The sequence below is a fragment of the Schistocerca americana genome, chromosome X, assembly GCF_021461395.2.
Source record: "Schistocerca americana isolate TAMUIC-IGC-003095 chromosome X, iqSchAmer2.1, whole genome shotgun sequence".
NCBI lineage: Eukaryota > Metazoa > Arthropoda > Insecta > Orthoptera > Acrididae > Schistocerca > Schistocerca americana.
The window spans coordinates 799,604,320-799,625,674 of NC_060130.1; the positions used below are offsets into that span (position 1 = coordinate 799,604,320).

The 21,355-nt window shown below is 38.0% G+C and overlaps 1 protein-coding gene across 2 annotated transcripts in view; it reads left to right on the forward strand.

Annotated features, from left to right (window-relative positions):
• LOC124555644 (actin-like protein 6A) overlaps positions 1 to 21,355 on the forward strand; it is a 104,644-nt gene that overhangs the window by 61,375 nt on the left and 21,914 nt on the right. The window lies entirely within an intron of this gene.

A 21,355-nucleotide genomic window follows, 5' to 3' on the forward strand; every position in this document is an offset into this window, starting at 1 on the left:
ATATTTTTGTTGTACACAAGTATAAATACAATACCATGAAGTACAACATTTTTATCTTCACAAGCACATAGAGAAACATGGCATCAACTTGGTATTCTGTGCTGTGATTGGTTGCTAGATGCGCAACACATAAGGAAACAGTTCACAAATGTCATAAAAACTACTGATTTCACATTATTTTTCCCTTTATAGTTTCCATGAAATTTGCACATCCTTCCTCATCAGTGCTGAAACACTGTCCCCAGGTGCTGGGTGCTCATGAGAAGTATTCCTGCTTCACTGTGACATGCAGTTTGTAAGGGTCCTATATCGTTACGTGTGAAGATATTTGTCATTATCTGTAACATTCAATTATAAATTTATCAATCTTCTTTATTGCAAAGTGTATATTGCAGCTATGTTGGGTTTTACTGGGGTTGAATTCCAAAGTAATCACTGCCCACTGACAGTGCTTTGAATGATGTACGATTGTTGTTCCTGGGTGAGAGCACTTTGCGTGGCAGTCTAGTGGAGGGAGTAGAGTCTGAAATCCACAGTTGAGTCAAGTGGAACTCAGACAATGCGCTTTCTGGCATTGTTCAGATGAAATTGGTAATTTGTTTTTGATACAATAATCTACACCATAATTGGTTGGTTTAGCCCTTTGCGGCACATTGATTTCAGTCTGAAACCATATTTTTACTTTGTTTGCATATCTGGCCCACTGGTTTTATCTTGACGCCAGCACTGCACAGTGATATGCAAATTAGATGTTGTTATATACATAATTTGTCATGTTTCTGCAACAGACTTTTGGAATATTGGGTAATGATTCATTCTTATACTTCATTTACAGAATTTTGTAAGATGTTTTTATTAATAATTATAATAAGCAGTTTCATTTCTTCCAAAAGTACAGGTGGTTTCATTCTCAAATGACCTTCATAAGTAAATCAAAGGGTAGATCTTTTTATTCCTTATAGATTGTCAGTATGGATAGTAGACTGCCGTCAAGAAGCAACCAGTGATTTAGTGCTTGTGACCTCGGCACTGATATGCTAATGGACATACTACCAGAAATTCCAAGTGATCCAGAGTCGACTGCTTCAGACATTGACAGTGAATCAGATGAAATTGATCAACAACCACAACTTACTGTACCCGATGCGAACATAGTTCAACGTGCAGGCAATGTGGGTGAAAGTGTTTCTGTTGAGAGTGACTCTGTTCGCATTAGTGACTTCAACAATGACAATAGCGTGTGTGATGATACTGTAGAACTAATAAAGCATGTAGAGTGGGTGCAAGACACACTTGGAAAAGAAACTGTCAAATTTTCACATAAATATGGTTCAAATATTCTTTCTGGCAAAACAAGCTGCATTGAAAAATTTGGCTGCTTATTTCATAATGATTTACTAGAGCATCTTGTGTTTCAAACAAATTTATATGCGACTCAGAAACTTGGAGGTTCCACTACTTTCAAACCAACTGATGCTGAGGAAATGAAGAAATTTATTGCCATCAATGTATTAATGGGGATCAAAAAATGTCCTCCATACAGGGATTATTGGTCTTATGACCCAGCTCTCCGTGATTTGTACATTACAGCTCTCATGCCTCTGAATAGATTTTTATGGTTGCTAGGATACATGTGAATGATGATAATCAGCAGCCAAAAAAGGGAGAAAAAGGTTATGATAAACTGTTCTAGATACACCCACTGATGAACTATATAAGCAAGACCTACTCTGAAAATTATTTGCCAACAGAACACCTTGCTGTAGATCAATCTATGATTTGATTCAAAGGTAGGTCAAGCCTAAAGCAGTATATGCCACAGAAACCTATAAAATGTGGATACAAAGTTTGGGTACTGGCAAATGAAACTGGCTGCATTTCCAAATGTCAGATCTATACTGGGAAACTTGGGCAGGAGACAGAAAAGTGCTTAGGTTCCCGAGTTGTAAAACATCTTAGCTCAGAACTTGCAGGAAAATATCACAAGTTGTATTTTGCTAATTATTTTACTTCTGTGCCCCTCATGCTTGATCTGAGGAAACAAGGAATATATGCCTGTGGAACAGTGAGAAAAGGGAGAGTTGGGTTCCCAAAAGACTTTGAAAATGAAAAGCCCATGTCACGGTGAGAATTCAAGTTTCAATGCAGCAGCCAAGGCATCACAGCAATGGTTAAGAAAGATCACAAACCAATTACAGTTTCTTTTAAATTTTCACAATATTGAAAATGTAAGCACGGCATCTCAAAAGTAAAGGTGGTACTCATGTAGAAATTTCATGCTCAGATGTTGTAAAGGATTACAATGCCTATAAGGAGCTTGTGGACAAATCTGACGTGTTAAAATCAGTCTATAGAATTGATAGAAAGAGCAAAAAATGGTGGCACAGAATTTTGTAGCACTTTCTTGGTGTCACTGTTGTAAATTCCTACGTCATTTATAACAAACATTGCAACAAAGAGAAAATCTCCTTGAAGCAGTTCAGACACTCTGTAATAGGTGGTCTAGTTGGAGCATCTTCATCATCTCCTAACTGCAAGAGGTCCCAGATCAAGCAGAATGGTTTCGAGCCATTCGTTACACCAGAAAAGTGCTATGGGAATGTGTCCCACATGCCAGAAAGAGGACCGTCCCAACGATGTGCACACTGTAGTACTGCTAAGGTACCGCATCGCACAAGATCAGTGTGTAAAACATGCAATTTGGTTTGTATATAATGAAAATAAAAAAAACTGTTTCACTGAATTTCACAAAAAAATGTAGCCATTAAAATCATCTGAATGTCCCAGTTGTTTCACTTTGAAACCACCCAAAATATTTTGTTATGGAATTCAAGTGTTATTGTTGTTTTAACATATTATTGCTTTCTGTGACATTAAAGATAGATTTTGAAAGAAATTATTATATTTTTCTTCCTATGTTTATTCTTGGTCCACAAAGGGTTAGAGTTTCAGTGTTAACTGATCAACATTATTGGTGGCATGGGGATATTGCTAAGTTGTGCATATTTAAGTATTTGAAACAAGTAATGGTTTAAGTAATAAATCATACTGATGGTGATTCACTAACAGTAAATGTTATGAATCGAATTCTTCATTATCCACTTTGTCAAACTACCGGGAATTGAAATAGATGCCATTAAATTCATGGAGTGGAGAGAGGCAGAATCGTCGTAATGTGAGACACCCAACTATCATGTTATAAACTGAGTTGTTGCCATCTGTACTCCGCAGTGTGGAGATAAATCTAGCTAATGCTGCTACTCTCGTGTTATTTTTTAAGTTTTAAATTAGAAAGCAATGTGATGGGGGGTAGTGTCTGCATCTGCTGTTAAAGTCTGAGTTAGCCAACAGTGGAATTTATCTTTGCATTTTGTTGGCTACATTATTTGACAATTTATGTTGATTTTTTTAAACCTGTAGTAGACCATTGATATGAAAATACTTGAGCCTGCATGATTGGAGACATGGATTGCAACCTACATCGAACTTCAATGATGTGGCCATTAACAGATGCCTTGATATCTGATCTTCGGTCAATTCTCTGTGTGACTATGTCAGATGTGACATTGGTATGACTATTTTCGCTTAGAGTAATCAGTATTATCATTTCTCTGAAGATAACGAAGTCGTCTTTTATAGTCTTGGACTCTTTTCTTTTTATTTATTAAAATAGAATTACAGTAAAGAAGAGAATTGAAGTGCTGGACAAAAGAGCACTCAAGACATTCGCACCGGCTTTGTAGTAGGTCCTAGCAAGCTTAGATTTACTTCTGGAGAAGGCCAAGTGGATACTACAATGCAACAAAATATTAGATCACATTATTAAAGCTTGAACAAGATAGAATACTTAACTTGAAAACAATCAATATCCACAGGAATGTCTATGTATGTATTTGTTGCTGTTGCTGCATTCTATCACTTACAACTTGATACAACAGAGAATTATAGTCATTTCAATATACAGTTGACTGTAAACTTCAATATAATTCTGACTCATAATACAACTCGCAATGCAGGATCTGAAGCAAGACAATGCTGTCATCATAGGCAATGATTAGAGAGTGGGTGAGCAGTGCTGCGTTCTGACATAAGTAATCTTCCGGCAGTGGTGACGTATGGAAAATCTTGAGGGTATGTCTATGTTGATGTCTCTCATTCGTTGCTCCATCAAGCTGCAACCGTCCTTACTTGTGGTTCTGTCGTGAGGTGCCAACTTTGACATGGGACCGTGTACTTCGGATGACACCACAAGAATGACATTTACTTTACTTGTTTACAAAAATTTGGCAGTGTGTGTGATCCATAATAATGTAAGGAAATGTAAAATGGATTTCATGTTGTGCTCCACTTTCAGTCTTGATTTTATTGATTTCTTATTTCCAAGAGCCAAAAAGAATAACTGACTGTGACAGTGTTGTACTTTATACCACCATTGACACCTTGGTGGCTGTTTCTAGGAATTCTGGACAGGAACCTGAAGAAAGTGCAAAGAATGTGTTCTCATAGATGCAGTAGTGATACAGACTCAAAAATTAACAATAAACTAGATAAGTGTAACTAGTGAACCACATCAGGGATTTTAGGAATACTGATTTTTGTGTAATTGGTGAGTATTTGAATAGTTGTTCACTTTTCACCAAAAAAAGGACAGTCATTTGTTAGTAAATATTGTTTAAATTAACTAATTGAAAATGCCATATGTGGTACACTTTGAAATTTTATTTCAAAGGTGTGGTTAAATATTTAAAAAAAAGGATTGAAAATTGTTGGAGTTATTCTGCATGCTGTTTCGAAAAATCGTATTTTGACAAAAAGGCATTTGAAGTTTTTAAATGTGTTATAGACATGCATAAATGAAAAAAATTCTACTTTTAGAAAACTCTTGCCATCAATCTGCTGATCCGGGACTGGCTTGTCATACTGTTGCTGTTGCGATTGAAATTATATCCACTAGTTTATCATAGAATGATTGAAATATTGGTCGTGGCAGTTCCATGAATGCACAAAACTTTACAACTCTGTTTAGCCCTATGCCAAGCAGGCACATTGCTAGGTTGATTTCATATGCATTCCGTATAAACTTACTATTAGGTATAACAACTTCTGGGTGGTTTGGACAAGCCATAATTACTGTGAAGCCTAAGCCTCGAGGACTTGCAAGATAATATCTGCATTGCACGTTTTACATTTCACACTTTAAGAAATAACAAAGAAAACAGCAAGAAAATTTATAATCCTATACCTCAATCTGTAATTCACTTAAAAATCCTAGTCACTGTGTTTCAATTTCTTAGCAAAGGCACTGTCTCATTCTGAACTGTTCTCAGCTTCATATCTATCCTTTGGATGCTTTGATGACATACTGCTTCGACACTGCATTGGGTGTGATGTTTTCATACTTTTTCTGCCAGAATACACTTTCTTACCACACAAGGCAAAACTGTATACTATAAAATCACAAATAAACTATCAAAAGTCAATACTGCACACAAAAATTGAGAGTCAGAATGAAAGAACTGTCTTTTTCATACATGTACTGATGCTTGCTGATGTCAAGCTAATGTATTATTGTTTTGAAATGCTTCTAGCTATACCCAGACACTACAGGGTGTGTCAATTTGGTGTTGGTAGGCTGTTGCGGGTCATCCAAAGCACTAGAAGAGGTGCTCGGAATTCCATAGAACGAAATTTTTTTCAGTGATTAGACTTTTTGCCTCAAATTTTAGAAGGTTCAAACCATATTTTAAGCCAATAAAAAAGAAATGATTTTTTGAAAATTCTATTGTGTGCTAGATAACAGTGCAGTAATGGGTAGCCCTTGTTTACAGGGTGCTGAAGAGTATTCCTGAACAACACAAGAAACTTTTCAGCACATGTGGATACAATCTGTCAAAAGGCAGATGAAATAATGCATAGAATTGCCAGTGTGGCTTTCTTACGGGGTCTTTGTAACTATAATGCAATACAATACTGACTGCAACTGTGGACTGTGTAAGAAGTGTAATGGGCGGCTGGTTTGGGAAGGTGTAGGTGATCAGTTCTCTGGTGGAGGTTGGTGAATATGGAGACAATGTAGGCAGCCAGTCTGTTGCCAGAACATGAATGTAGAACAATGTATTATTATTGGAGGTGTCTCAGTATACATATTTTCTAATACAAGTGAAACAATACAGTTCCTAAGTCGCTGCTATAGAGCTTGTAGAACAGTTAGTCTTCAACTGGGCTGTGGCCAGGCGGTGCGGCACTTATGTCTTCTGTGTGTAGATGCTGCTGCCGTCTCATTGTCGTCCTAGAGAGGGGTCAGTTAGCATACTATTGGCTGATGTCTTCTTCACAGTCCTCCCTGCTTTAACATTCCTGGCTCGCATGCTGGCGCTTGACTTTACACCAGAACAGTATTGGGCCAATATAAAAACAAATTTCCTACAACCAACAATGTAAAGGTGTGGACAGAAGTCGCTGTTGACTTTAATTTGCAGAATATCAGACCAGATTGTGACTGGAAGAGTTTGAAAATGTGTAACAAAAATGTTAAGAAAATGACCAAGAAAGCATTTGCACATAGTGAGATACAATTTTAAGATCCACTTTACAGTTATTACTTTTCATCTCTATGTAATTGCATTGTGGTTTGTAAACTGGGGCAAAAAGAGTGTCAAAACTTTTCATGTTTGAAATACATAAAACTTGAAGCATTAATTTTGTCAGGTCTGCTTTTATGGAAAGTGGACAGAAGCTGATTTCAGCCCTGAAGCCACAATTTTTTCTTATCGCTAAGCCCTATGACGACAATTCAGATGTTCATCCCAAAGTTGTATGTGATGGTTTGTAAGCATTTTAATACGCTTGCATAAATTTTTTGAAGCAAATTTGCCACTTAAAATGTATTTTGTAACATTATTCATTAAGTTCTTGTCCCGATACAGATAAGGTAACACTGAAGGTTGCAGTTCTTTCACATCATCAGTAAATAAGAAGAAGATTGTATCTTCAACTGAAAATATTGTTTTTGCTGACTACTAAGAACAATAATGTACTAAAATAATGCACTAACTTAACTATGACAGCACAACATCACGTATATTGAACTAAAACTAATGGTCTCCCAAAACAAAAGAACAGAAAATGCTCTCAATGAAATGAATATGAAATCGATGTACAGTGCCTACTTACGGAACATGATGTAAGAATGGAAACATTGAGAGTTGATAAAGAAATTAAAGAACTGGAACCAAAAGAAATGAAAAGACAATCAGTCATTGAAACTGGAGGTTTGTAAATTCATTCCAACTTTTGTAAATATATTTGTGTAAATACATTTTGAATAAATTTTGCACTCACTGTATTGTGGCTCTTGTTAGTCTCATTTTCTGGTGATACTGGAACTGCTTTGTAGACAGATTTTCATCCTGAAGTTATACATTGTGCTTCGTAAACATTTTAATATGCTCTGCTTAATGTTTTGAAATGAATTTGCTGTGTAAAAGATAGCTTATAATATTATTCATGACATCTTACTCTGATACAGTTTTAAATAACCAGTTAACAGAGAAATAACCATTTTTAACTTTTTACATAAATACAGTGTTAATTAACGCTGCCCTCACTGCATTGTGACCCCAGTTTGCCTCATTTTCTGGAGGTACTGGAATTTCTTCGAACACTCTTCTCCCAGGAAATACATTGTCATCCGTTTCGGCCCCCTTATCTTATGCATTGACAGCAATATTATGCAACACAAATGCTGCAACTAAAATAACTGCCACGCGATTTACCCATATTCTGAGCCCTAAACTTAAACAGGGAAATCTTTTTGCCGCACTAAACATTCTTCCAACTGCTGACCTGTTTTTCTTGTGGACTTGATTGTAGGTTCACTCAGCCGCCGTTTCTTTGTGGACTACTGGCGTCAGCAGATACGTGCAACACCGATAACCACTGTCTCCTGGAAGTATGCCTTCTGGAATTTCTCTCGTTTCCAACTCAGCACGTATGCGTGAGTTTCCAAAAATGTTACTCTTGTGGACAGATCCTGGCCATCTAGCCACTATATTTAAACATCTCAGCTTAGCATCTGAGACTGCTTGTACCTTTAACGAAAAGACCCGTGACTATTCCTAAATATCTCTGCACTTTTGCCACCAGGATATTTGATGGGGATATGGGTACACTCAGTAGCTCCTAAAACAACAGGAAAATGCACCATTTGATGAAAATCACACTGGGTTTTTCTTGCATCATTTTCTTCCATAAGCCGTTTCATAAATTCATTCTTCAGCAAGGCAGTGTAGGCCAATACCTTGTGGACAGCTCTGCAAACAGTTGCTGCATCTGTACTAAACACATTGTTGACCACCACATGAAAACTTCCGGTAGCATAAAATCTTAATGTTAAGACCAGCATGCACATGGCTGGCTTCTTTTTATTTGTTTCAGCAGATACTTTCTCACTCTTAGTTCTAACTGCCACACAGTGATCTTGTTCAAGCGAAACCTCAGCTTAAGTGGTTTATCATTTAATTCCAAAATGGGCCCATTCTGTCACAGAACATGCAGGGAGCTTGTTGGGTCTCATCATCTTCCTCAGTAGACACATCAGAATACTTGGATATCTGTAAAGTAAACGAAAGTAAACAATGTTATTTTCATTGCATAACTTTCCTGCCCATATAATGCTGCACATCCCTCTGGCTCAGAGCACTCGGAAAACACAAAGTATGGGATGGTTTTAAAAGATAGTGCTGTTGTAATTACCTTTACGGCCAGTACTGTAGTGAAAGTAGTATTAAATGGGAAAAAATCAGGAATTGAGTTGGGTTTGAGCTTCACATCATCTGCCTATGCTAAAACACTACCATTATGTTACCACACAAGTTACTTATGCTTGCTTATGTTATATTCATCAGTGTGCATGCAGTTGTCACAGCGGTTTAAGCATGTGTTCAGTAATTAAAAATTTAATACAAATTGTGTGGTTGCTGCTACTCGAGATGAGAGAGCACATTTATAGGAGGTGTTTAATCATTACTGGTGCTGTCAAAATACACATACTTAACTGTTCACTGCAAATATTTTTAATTTCCCTTACTTACTATGCCACTAAGTGTGTATAAAATTCCTTTAAGCTAATTACATAAATTATGAGTTGTCTCCCAAGAATTGTATGAAATCAGTTATCTACATTCATTACATACATATAGCTGGTAATTTTCTTAACCTAACCTTTCAGATCGAAAAAGAAATTTCAAGCATCAGCAGTGTGATAAGGGGTATAGTCACATATTTACTTACCATTACTTATTATTGATTTTAATTTGTATTTTCTAAAAACAAAGCATTGTTTTGTAATATAATTATATTGTAAACTGTTGATTACAGTTGAAGCTGACTTTAAACTGCGAATTTCTGCCTGTCAAATATAGTCCTTCATTATGGCAATATAACCCCGGATTAATGTTTATACAATGCAGATTTCCAGTTTAAGCTTGATCTGAGGTCATTTTCTGTCTTAATCTAATGTTAAATGCTTTATGCAATCAGCCCCAATTATTATGAGCAGCCACAACTCATCTCCAAGGGTATGTATGTAGGGACAGCTGAACCAGTCCAGCAAGGAGAAGAAACATACTCCGCCCCCAGTGCAGACAACAAAGGAAAGGAAGTTACTATTGAAATGCAAAAATAATCTGGCCTGACTGAGCAACAACGCCAGGAAGTGTTAACCATTCTGTGCCCATTTTTGGGTGCTTTTATATCGATAGTGGAGAAAAAAAATGGACAAAGTGGGGTTCAATGGTAAAACATCATATCAATACTGGGGATCATCCACCAATTAGCAAGAGCTCTTATAGGATGTCACCAGCTGAATGACAGATAATCCAGTAGGAAGTGGAGAAGATGCTGCAGGATTACATCTTTAAACCGTCAGTGTGTCCTTGGCCTCTCTGGTGGGAGGAGGAGTATGGTACATTGTGTTGCTGTGTTGACTACCAGTGACTGAACAAAATCACAGAAACAGATGTCTACCCTTTGCCATACATTGATGACACCCTGGGCTTCTTAAAATTAGCAAAGTATTCCTGAATTACTGACATGCAGACAGGCTGCTGGCAAATTAAAGTTGATGTGGCTGACTGGGAAAAGACTGTCTTTATAACTCCTGACATCCTCAATGAGTTCAAAATTAAGCCATTTTGAATATTTAACAGTCTACCTATCATCAGATGTGTAATGGACAACCTGCTTTCACACCTTAAAGGAATGACATGTCTTGATTATCTGGATGACATGGTTGTTTTTGACTAGCCACTTGACAAACATGTTGAAGTGTTTGACTGCAGTTCAAAAAAGTGGCTCTTCACCACCCAAAAAATTAAAATGTTGGGGCACCTAATGAATGGTAGTGCAGTCTGGCCCAATACAGAGAAAATATGAGCAATCACAGATTTTTTTGATTCCTCAGCATATTCATTATGTGAAAAGTTTACTGAATGTGCTCATACAATTGGAAGTTCATAAACGACTTCTTTACCAAGACACGTCCCTTGCACGAACTACTGCAAGGAGACACCAAATTTTCTTGTAAGTAGGTACAAGAACGATCTTTCCCTGTCCTTAAAGAGGAGCTGACATCATCCTGAGTCCTAGCATTGTATGACAAGAAAGCAGAGGCAGAACTTCACATCAACATCAGTGGTGATGGGTAGGAGCATTACTAGTAAAAATTCAGGGAGTTGCTGAAAAGATGATAGCTTACTTCCAGAGTACTATCCAAGTCAAATTACTCTACAGCCAAGGAAGACTACCCTGCAGTTGTTTGAACCATCAATTAGACCAGTCATTTGTTCGACAGACCATTCACCATTGTCATGGATCACTGGTTTCTGTGCTGGCTGACTAACCTGAAGGATCCATTAGGTCAACTGATGGGATGGACTTTGAGGCTTCAGGAGTACATAGTCACAGTGGTATACAAAGCAGACACAAACACAAGGATGCTGACTGCCTTTCAAAGAATCCTCTGACATGACACATCAGTGTAGACAAATCTCAATTGCCACTGTGTTAAATGACATTGCTGCTGAACAGAGGGAAGGTCCAGCAGTGCTCAAAACCATAGGAGCATTGAAGAATGAGAAACTGACCAAAGGAAAATTATGATTAATTAACAGAACAGTGTATAAGAAGAACTATGATCTGATGGGACAGAAATGGTGGTTGCTCATCATCCTGGTTCACCTACATATAGCTATCCTAAAGTTTTTCCACTATGCTCCAACATCTGATCATCTGGGCATTATGAAGAAAGAATCGGACACAGGTATCACTGGCCAGGTTTGTGCTGATCCATTAGACATTTGTAAGCCACTGCAAGGAATCCCAGCAACAGAAATAGGTGTCATAATTACCTTTTTGGGATCTGGTAACAGTGCCACCTACAGCAGTGCTGTTCCACCAAATTCAAATTGAACTCTGTGGGAGGTTCCTTATGTTGCCACGCTGGAATCTATTGATAATGATCTTCAGTAACTACATCACCTGCTACACTGTCACCAATGCTGTTCAAACTGCCAAAGCTCCAGAAATTGCAAGATTCCATGTAGAAGACATTATTCTGAAGGGTGGAGCACTCTGTGTGATGATCTCTGATTGTGGAAAAGTTTTTCATCAGAGACTAGCATCAGAGGTAATTTCATGTTATGACATTACCCGCAGGATGACAGCTGCACACCACCCACATAATGCTTTATTAAAACGCTGGCAGATATGCTCTTGATGTACATTGGTGTCGAACACAGAGATTGAGGTACAGTGCTGCCCGTCGTTACTCACATACAAAACAGCAAAGCAAGACACTACAGGCTTCACACTGTTCTTTCTGTTCAATGATTGTGAGGCTGAAATGACAGTGGGTATACTTCCCCCATTTCAAATGGTCGATACTCAAGATGTGACTACATGCAACACCTCATCACCAGGACTGAAGCACTGTAATGCCAAGAACTGGTCAGTGAGAGACAGCCTGGGAGACTAGTTACAAATTCTTACACCTGTGTAGAAAGTGGGACTATTGTAAAAGCTACTAAAGTGCTACTTTGGGCCATATAATGTCCTTTGGTGCTTGTTGGATTCACAGAAGAAGTCGAAGATTGAATCTTTATCAAGAAGACAAATTTGCAGAGAAGTTATCCATGTCCTTCATATGAAGCACTACTACAGACCTGAAGCACAGATCAACGATGATGTCTTCTTGTTCGATTTAACTGATGAGCCACTCAACAATCAGGAAGCTCTGATGGGAGGAATTGTGACCAACGCTTAAACTGATTGTAAATCACATTCTGGAGAAGATTGTGCTGAGTTAGTGGATTAAGGATGGTTAGACCCACCATGGCTTAATAACAGAATTCAAAAAAACACTGAGGAAGCAGAGACTGTTGCACCCTCAGGTAAAAATAAAAAATAAAAATAAAAATAAAAAAAAAAAAAAAAAAATGTGGAAATGTCTACACACAAAAATCAGCAGAAATTTGTGCTCCTATCAAAAACCGTTTTGTAAGCATACAGTAACTTCCATCATCATACCTTAGGGAAGGATCTTGGTGAGAACCTGAGAAAATTGAGGTACTATGTAGTAAAAATCAGCAAGTCCAAGGCTGGTATCTAGGTACTTGTTGACCAGTCTTGCGTAGCAATAGAATACAGCATAACAAAATCTGAAGTCTTCAATTTCGTGTTTTAAACATCATCATACACTACCTTGTATGAGGGACAACTGCAGCCGTAAATGGACATCTTAAATAATAACTGCTTGGCTGCTATTGAAAATAATTTATTTAATGATTGGTTTCATGGCTTAGAAGCCACATCAGGTTAGAGCAGGTAAATTAGAACTGCGGCCTGTCCCCCCCCTCCCCACCCCCTCCATTTCCATATTTTTTAAGATGCTGGTGCTGAAAATTTTTCTTTTACGTGGGAGTGGTCGCCGGTGCTGAATGTAGTAAACAGTGTGCTGCTTCAACACCTCAAGTGCTAGCCTGTACTGTGTTGGTGGATACGGTACTCATTTGGTTTTTCTTAGTCCTAAATAGAGTCTGAAAAGCGAAAATGTGTTGTGCTGATGATACCACAGAAACTGGAAATAATACACAAATTTGAAGAAGGCAGTAGTGTAAGCTGATCTGACACTGATTTACGATGTGAGTGAAATTACGACCCGTGATATTTGGAAAAACAAAGCCAAATAATTCAATTTGCTAGCAGGTCTGACTCACCTAAAGGTTTGTCAAAGTGGAACGCTATGAAAAGTCTCCATACGCAGAACTGTATAAGGTCATGTTGGTTCATCAGAAAAGAGCAGAGAGCACACAAATATCTGGCCCAATATGTGCCAAACAGCCCAGTTCTTCTTGAAAATGTTGGAGACTGAAGGAGATTTTAATGCATCTTCTGACTGGCTAACAAGATTTAAACCACATCATGATATCTGGGGATTGCTGTCCAAGGAGAAAAGTTAAGTGCAGATAATAAGGCTGCTTCTGAATTTTGTAATTATATCCAGGAGTTTATTGCACGAGAAAACTTGGAACTGGAGCATATATACAACATGGGCGAATCTGGTCTGTTTTGGAAGTGTATACCAACAAAGACTTCAGCTTTTGAGACAGAGCATGGTGCACCTGGTTATAAATCAAGTAAGGAAAGGATAACAGTGTCATGTTGTGCTAACAATATGGGATCACATAAAGTTAAGCTTGGTGTAATAAGTAAAGCTAAAAACCTGTGCTGTTTCAAAGGAAAAGAAATGCACAATTTACTTGTCCATTATTTTCAGCAGAAAGGGGCCTGCATGAACCACACAATATTTCAAATGGGGTTCCACATTTGCTTTGTGCCACAGGTGCGAGAACATTTAATGTTGAAGCATCTACCTGCAACATTACTGGACAATGCACCATTGCATCCAAATGAACTTGTCTTAAATTGGATGACAGCTTTAATTTAGCCAATGTATCAGGTTGTCATTGCTGCCATGAAGAAAATGTGTAGAGGAAATCTGCTACAAAAACTTCATGGAGAGGGCAGCAATCTTGAATTGATGAATTCAGTGATTCCGATGATGATGAAGACTGCTTATTAGCAATGTTAACTGCTGTTTTGAAAAGTACTCCAGGGTGGAAAACTGTTGACAAGGAAAATATTTCTGAATGGTTTGATGTGGACCACGCAGAGCCAGGTCATGAGATGTTGAGTGACAGCACTATTTTTCAGCGAGTACAAGGGAAATCCGAGGAGGTGAATGACAGTGACAAAGATGAAAACATTCATTTAATTCCAGAATCTGTAGTCAGTCATGCATCAGCGCTTCAATGAGCTGAAGGGTTACTGGACTACCTGGAATAGCTGGAAGATGCTCAGTGTTGTATAAAACTTGTAGTGTGATATGTAAAAGACAAGTTGCCTCACTGAGACAGAAATCAATTCAAGACTGTTTTATTTCAAAGCAGTGTAATGTAGGGTGAAATTGGCTTGCACTCACTTCTTTGTGGGTACTGCACTCTCACACATTATGCAATGAGTAAAGTAGAATTTATTGTAAACGTTAGTTAAGTATTTTAATTATGACATTGTAATAAAATTTTGTTTTTGAACAACTCTAATTCATTACCATGTACTTTAATTGCATGTTATCCATAGAATTTGATTATCCACAACTACTGTGGATAATAGAGTGCACACTGCCCGTGTAAAATCACAACATTAACCTTGTCATGTGGAGGGGACGGAACATTCCTTGTCTCTGAATAAATTACTCAATTAGTGATTCATCAGGTAAGCAGAAGGCATGGATCTGCGATTCCTCAAGTGTGTCTAAGAAATGTTTTAAAAACTGTAAGAATCGTCAAGAAATATGCAGCCAACCTAATGTGACCTAAAACCAGTAATGGTCTGTAATGTCCAATCAAAATTAAAAACACATAGCATGAATCAGGAAAGGATGGCAGTAGAATGAACATAACTGGTTAACAAGTAGGTCGAGAATCACAATCCATCAAAAGAGGCTAGAAATTAATAAAAAAGTGTAGGAAGTATTGAGAATAACATACTTAATAATAACAACAGTATAAAAATGATAACTGATGGGGAACTTTGTGTGCTGATGAAAATAACATACCATAAATACAGCAGACGGTGATACCTGAATATGGAGGCAAAAGAATGCTCAGGTATGGACTGAGCGAGAAGTCATGTTCGTGTTGGAAACTGGGGCTGCGCATGTGCAATGGTTCAATTTGATCTATAGAAATATTGGCATGCGTGATAATATTTGTAGACAAAAAATATTAGTATCCTGCCCTTAATAACATAAAGTAAACATAATTGTAACATTACAGGTGACAAAGACCCATGAGCATAAATTAGTATGATTTGGTATATGTTAACTAGACACCTGATGAGAATAATACTGGCAAAAATCACTAGCAGAATATGAATGTATAAAATAATTATTTGAAGTGTGCTTGCTTGAGCATATTGTTAGAAATAAGTGATAAGTAAACAAAGCATGTGACTGAAGATTTCAGTGAACAATGTTAACAGGTTCCTTGAATAGTAATGACATGGCAAAAAAACTTTTTTATGTTGTAAAAACTGTGTATACTGAAATCCAAACAATAAAGGATAAAGTAAGGTATACTGGAACAATAAAAATACAGATTCATTGGTGCAGTGCTAAAGAAACATGAAGTACAGGTATAGACTACCTTATCTGACTTTTTTATTTAAAAACTCAAAGTTATTGAGAATGTTAAGATGACGTAGTTCCAGTAGTCCATTTACTGTCTGATCGGGAAATAGCTTAATGGCTCTCATAATTTCCCCTTCCTCAAGGATGTTAAGTGTGTTCCCCTTATTTTCTCAATGTAAAATGGGCAAATTTTAGGCTGGATCAATAGCCGTGAGCCCTTGTTCCCAAATGTGGGCACAGACTGCTGATCTGGAACCTGAACTGTTATGGTGTTCTTTACATCTAATATTAAAACTTCTACCAGTTTGCCCCCATATAACATATTGGACAATCTTTACAAGCAACTCTGTACACGCTTGCTGCATTGAATTTAGAACTTTTATACTTTTCTATATACCTGTACCTGTCATCTACTTTATTAGGGATTAAAAAAAGCAAGATTCAGTATTTTTTCCCCTACACCTGTTGGTCAATTTTTTCTGAGATCGTATCAAAATAAGGGATCTTGTGATATGTATGTGTTTTTTAATCATCCATACTCATGAGGGTAGTAGATGGAATAACCTTTGAGACTGGTCGTTACATAAATTAATTACAAGAGCAGCCAAGCAGTTATTATTCACAATGTCTAAAAAATCATTCATATTGGAGGATCAGACATACCATAGTTTGACCATTGCATGGACTCGCATATGGAGAACATAGAAACAGGCATTGCTGAAACTGAGAAACAACTGAAAGAGTTGAAAACAAATAAGTTGCCAGGTTATGATTGAATTCCAATTCAGCTTCACAGAGAGTACTCTTCCGCATTGGCCCCATTTGCATTTATTGCAGATCTCTTAATTTGCACTAGTCCCAAATGACTGGAAGAAATGGTATGCTAAGTCTGCATGTAATAAATTTCCTCGAGACAGAAAAGCTGCTGTCCACAAATCAACGTGGACTTAGAAAGCACCGCTCATGCAACACTCGGCTTGTCCTTTTCTCGCACAATATCCTGCAAACCATGGATGTAGGGAGACAAGCAGATTCTGTATTCCTAGATTTCGGGAAAGCATTCGCTACAGCACCTCACTGCAGACTTAATGAAGGTGTGAATGTACAGAATAGGTTCTCAGATATGTGGGTAGTTTGAGGACTTTTTAATTAATAGAACCCAGTATGTTGTTCTGTACAATGAATGTTCTTCAGAGACAAGGATATTTTCACATGTGCCCCTGGGAAGCGTGATAGTACAGCTCTCGTTCCCTATATACATAAATGATCTGACAGATAGAGTGAGCAGCATTCTGTGACTGTTTGCTGGTGATGATGTGTAAGGGAAATACCATTGTTGATTGACTGTAGGAGGATACAGGGTGACTTGGATAGAATTTCTATTTGGTGTGGTGTAAAAATGAATGTTAAAGCACATGATTAGGGAAAACAATCTTGTAACATTCGAATACAGTATCAGTTGTGTGCTGTTTGATGCAATCACTTTGATTAAATATATTGGCATGGCATTGTAAAATGACATGAAATAAAACAAGCACATAAGGTTGGTAGTAGGGAAGGTGTATGGCTGACTCCAATTTATTGGGATATTTCTGGGAAAATGCTCATCTATATGGAGACTGTATATGGGAAACTAGTGTGACCCATTCTTCAGTGATGCTCAAGTGTTTGAGATCCCCAACAGTTCAGATTAAAGGAAGACGTCAAAGCAATTCAGAAATGTGCTGCTAGATTTGAACCCGTAGGTTCAGTCAGCATGTATTATGGAGGTTTCACGTGAACTCAGCTGGGAATCCCTTGAGGGAAGACAGTGTTCTTTCTTAGAAAAATTATTGAGAAAATTTATATAACCTGCATTTGTGGCTGACTTAAGAATGCTTCTACTGCTGCCAACATAAATTTTACATGAGGACTATGAGGACCAGATAAAAATTAGGACTGGTATGGAGGCATAGTCATTTTTGCCTCACTCTTTGCAAATGGTACTGGAAGGGGGATGACTAGCAGTGATACGAGCTGTGCTCCACCGTGCACCACACGGTAGTTTGCAGAGAGCACACATGTATGATGCTCAACATAGTGAAGAGGATCCACCAGTGCTGGCATACAGAGGACCAATGACGAGATCTAGATCCAGTGTGCTGTTATCAGTTCCAGTGATAACATCTGAAACTGCATGTCACTGTTGTGCCAGAAGAGGGTGCAATGCTGCAAGTTGTGCTGAAAGCAGTGTGGTGTAGCGGTTAACGTCGCCGACTGCCGTGCTGTGGGGCGCTAGTTCAAGCCTAACAACCAGCAATTATTTGTTATTTAGTGTTCATTATTCCTGGAGTGTTCTCAAATTTTCTTAAATTTGTATATTATGGAATATTTGATGTTTGTATAAATAACAGCCCTCTCCATCCAATGGTTCAGTTCTGCTCTGGTTGTACATTGATGTTTGTAATAAAGGTGCTTTCAGTACTAAGTATTGTACTTCATTGATGATCTACTTTCGGATTTGGACTCAATTTGGTTATAATGTGACAATATATTACCAGCTCTCTGAAAATTAGCATGTGTTGACAACTGGATCATGAAATTACCAAATATGCAGCAACCAGTCGCAAAATCATGTTTTATTTATTCACTTTTGCAAATCGCTTTTCAACTGATTAACAGCCATCATTGGTGGAGCCATCATTGGTGATGTTATTGTGACTTAGTTTGCGTTGACGCCCTTTAATTGGGCTTTTGCTGTCTTGTCGGCTGCATCAACAGACGTATGGTGTAAATTTATGTCTCATGATATACGAGCACACCGTAAGAGCCCCTACGAGTTCTCAATTCATCCTATCGAGCCAGTGTTAATTTTCCCATGTATGAAGTGTGCTAGCACTTAATTTTTGCATTTGGCCTTGTTTCGTTAATACGTTTGTTTCGTTTGTGTCCGTAATTTTCTTATCTCAACTTAGTTTGCATTCAGCAATGTGGCGCCATCTGCCGAAAAAAAGTCCGATCTTCCTGAATGTCATTAACTGTACGCTAGATGGATGCCAACACCGTTTTACGTTTTGGCATTTTGATTAACTTTTGCTCTTGGATAAAAATAGGATAAATAATTTAAAAAAAAATTTTAAATTTTTTCAATGGTGTGCTTCTTATCTATGTTTGTTCCTTTTTACTAATTTGTACAATTGCTTTTTGGCGTATATAACTGTACTATGTGATTGACAAAATCATTGCCAGTATATCCATTTCATGTAAATATTTTAGTATTATATCATGATATTTTACCTCACATTGTATGTCATACCTCTTTCTTCTTCTTCTCATTTTATTTTAGCTGTATCTTTTTGCATAGAGGGTGGATTTGCTTTACAGCGCCCCCTTATGGTTTCTCTTTGTCATAGTCAATTCTCGATGTATCACTTTATGTTTTACCTCTGCTTAAGACAGTATTACTACTCAGGGCACATATTGGTTGAAAGGAAAATGTGTATGTTCATTTTATTGGTTTAATGCGTCTATATACATTTAATTGGTTTACATTGGTTTATGTACATTTATTCATTTGGTCACTGTTATTAATTATTTTTATTCTTGTATTTGTAGCACCGATGATGGCTTTTAATCAGTTGAAATCGATTTGCAAAAGTGAATAAATAAAACATGATTTTGCAACTGGTTACTGCATATTTGGTAATTTTATGGTTTACGGTCGCTGCACAACTTAGGAACCACACGGAGCCAGCCATTCGTAACTGGATCGTGATCATACCAATTCATTTCTGAATAATAAAGATGTTTGTGTGTACTGATCCCCAGATAGGGATGCCATATTTAATCAGATGCTAAAGGATCCTTTATTGTATGATTATATGATAGCGGAACAAACACTGGTAGCAGTTACTTCTGTAAAATATCTGGGAGTATGCGTACGGAACGATTTGAAGTGGAATGATCATATAAAATTAATTGCTGGTAAGGCGGGTACCAGGTTGAGATTCATTGGGAGAGTGCTTAGAAAATGTAGTCCATCAACAAAGGAGGTGGCTTACAAAACACTCGTTCGACCTCTACTTGAGTATTGCTCATCAGTGTGGGATCCGTACCAGGTCGGGTTGACGGAGGAGATAGAAAAGATCCAAAGAAGAGCGGCGCGTTTCGTCACCGGGTTATTTGGTAACCGTGATAGCGTTACGGAGATGTTTAATAAACTCAAGTGGCAGACTCTGCAAGAGAGGCGCTCTGCATCGCGGTGTAGCTTGCTGTCCAGGTTTCGAGAGGGTGCGTTTCTGGATGAGGTATCGAATATATTGCTTCCCCCTACTTATACCTCCCGAGGAGATCACGAATGTAAAATTAGAGAGATTAGAGCGCGCACGGAGGCTTTCAGACAGTCGTTCTTCCCGCGAACCATACGCGACTGGAACAGGAAAGGGAGGTAATGACAGTGGCACGTAAAGTGCCCTCCGCCACACACCGTTGGGTGGCTTGCGGAGTATCAATGTAGATGTAGATGTAGATGTAGAAGGTGTAGTAGAGGCTGCTGATTTTGCTCAACAGTTTATTTATATGTATGTTTTTCAGTAGTGTGTTTTGTGTCTGCAGCCCAAGAAATTTAGTCTCACTGACCTGTTCAGTAGCTTTATTTTCAGTGACTGTTGGTTCCTATGTATGTTGTATGGTTCTTTGAGGGGCAGATCATATGAGCTGTTGTACCCATATTGCACAAGAGGCTACTGTCGTGGAGCCTGTGCAAGATCCTTCCAGTGCTGTTGATTAAGTTGGCTCTCATCTGCTGTGGAGAAATGATACACAAGAGGAAGTTTGTATCATCAATGAATAATGCAGTTTTCTGAGAGATCGCAAATAAAATGAATGAAGATGAGTGAGCCAAGGGTTAAGCCTGGCAAGACTCCTGAGGTGATTGATATTATATGTGAATGAGTTTTAGTTTAATCTTGTGCAGAGCAAATTCAGATGTTCCAAAAAATTGTCCAGTGTTTCTTTCCTGCCCATGTGGCCACAAGACAAAGGCCACTGCATGTTAACAAAGATTGTGACTGAACGCTTGGCACACTGAGGGCACAGCACGAAGCAGGTTGTGAATCCAGTGGCAGTGCAGCAGAAATTGAGGCCTCAGAGCATGTCCCCTCCCCACCCTCTCCAAACCCTTACCATTCATTGTGACCACTATTGGGGAGTGGGGGATACCCTTATAAAGGGATACACCGGTGGACCAACAGATCAGTAATCGTCATTACCTCAACGTAGCAGAAACTCTTATTACTGAAAATTAATAGAATTACTGTGACTGTACACTGCGGAACACCCAAGAAGAATTTAAATTAGTAATGTAGTTGTTATCAATTTTTTAACATTGCTCTAGTTAGAATATATTTATCATGTAGTTGACAATCATTTTTATTGTAATGTCCTGTCTGTGGCGTTGATGGGAGTGTAGGATTGATTATCTTTGATGTGCTATTATTTGGCCAAGTGAAGTGTTACAGTGGTTGAGACACTGAACTTGTGTTGAAGAGGAAGAGGTTGTTATTCCCACATGTAATCAAATATTGTCAACTGCAACAGCAGCATGAAAACCTGGTTTCTAACGTCGAC